The following is a 1,790-nucleotide window of genomic DNA, read 5'->3' as shown; positions in this document are numbered from 1 at the left end:
TGTAGAAATGCTGTGTTCTCTTTTGACAATTTTTTTACATTGAGAGATGTACTGTTCAGATATATTTAGCATTGATACCACTCCAAAGCTGGAAGAGTTAACTCTATAGTCAATCAAATGTCATTATGTTTACACAGTAACTCATTAGGGAATTGAGGTCAACTTGCATCAAAACATTTGGTTTGAAGGGTAACTTTTAGCAACTAATCTTTCAATGTGACAGGTATAAAATAATATGTTCTCCATAATACCTTCCCATTGCAAAATGTTTAGACATTTAAAATCTACTAGTTCTTATAACTAAAAGTACTTAAATGTTCCAAGATGTTGCTAATCAGTTGGTAATAATAGGATTTGAGTTGAGGATTTACTATACATGGTAATAAAAAAAAAAAGAAATGAGAATATAAAGCCAAAAAGAATGCACAGAAAATAAATGCCACTATTAAATATTCTGAATGCATGCCCTTGATTTTCCTTCATCACTACTTCATTTTAAACCATCCAGGTCAACGACTGTCAAACAATCAATCTATATCCTCTTTGAGTAGAGATCAAGGGCAACAGCAGAGCCTTAATGATTTCAATCTCTAGCCTTCAAGGGGACAGATTACAGGGACTTGAAGTAAATCAGTCTTTCACAGAGAAATTCAGCTCGCAGCCCTTGACAAAGCTTGATTAGAATGGAAAACTGTTAAGCCAGCAAAAACATGACATAATTATGAGGAAAGAGGAAATATGCATATTGAATTTCACTGTTCCTAAAAATTAAAAACTAGGTATTTTATTAGTTCTCATGTAACCACAATGTTGTCATGTAAAATTTTAACAACAGGAAGGAGAAAATCATAATGGAATACTATTTAGCAATTTCTTTCCTGTTCTGTCAATAGCAAAGTGAAGCTGTGCTTGGATGCCAGCACGGTTCTTCTATACCTCGCCATGACACATTTTCAAAACCCCACCGAACTGGAAAGCCAATGAAAAATTTGGTTTGCACACTGAAATTTTGTGCAATGCTAACTTTTTTTGGAAATGTAGTTATGCCTTTCATGTAAGTAATCAACATTTTAAGTACTTCGTTGCTTTCCAATGCTTTTATTTGCATATGATTTCTTCATAAAAGTACATTACTTACCCTTTTATGAAAATATCTTTGGAAACTTCTCCATCTCAATTTATTTATTTAGAACACAATTACATGTTAGTTTCATTTCATGATGGCAATTATTTTGTTATACTCAATATAGAAAACAAGGAATATGCTTTCTACTTCAAATATTCTTTAAAACTACTCCAAATGTCTGACTATGCATCTGAGGAACTGAATATCTTTCTTGCATTTAAACAAGGGTGTTTATTAAACGTATAGATAAAGATACAGGATTTCACCTTTCTTTAGTTCAAGAAATTAGGGGAAATAAACCTTAACTCAAGATAGTAATGATTTTTAACAACACTCCAAATGCATTAATTATAATTTAAAATGTTGTATTCAATGGTTTCAACTAAATCAAAGTTTTCACACCTTTTTGTCTAGAACAAAATTTCATACAAGAAAAACAATCTCATTGCTATTTGTTTATCAATAAAATTATGGCCAAAAAAAGAATAGACAATAAAGAAAAACAATTGAAATGGCAAAAAAAACCAATCTGAAATTGTTAAGTTAAAGCAAACGAAAGATGTTCAATCATTTCTAAACCTCTCAAAACTTTCAGTATTCTAAATCTCTTACAATAAATAACCTTAGCTAATATCTTGAAAAAAAATTTTTTAAATTTACATAA

The sequence above is a fragment of the Octodon degus genome, unplaced genomic scaffold (assembly GCF_000260255.1).
Source record: "Octodon degus isolate 3935 unplaced genomic scaffold, OctDeg1.0 scaffold00041, whole genome shotgun sequence".
Taxonomy (NCBI): Eukaryota; Metazoa; Chordata; class Mammalia; order Rodentia; family Octodontidae; genus Octodon; species Octodon degus.
Note: the sequence above shows the minus strand (reverse complement) of the source record.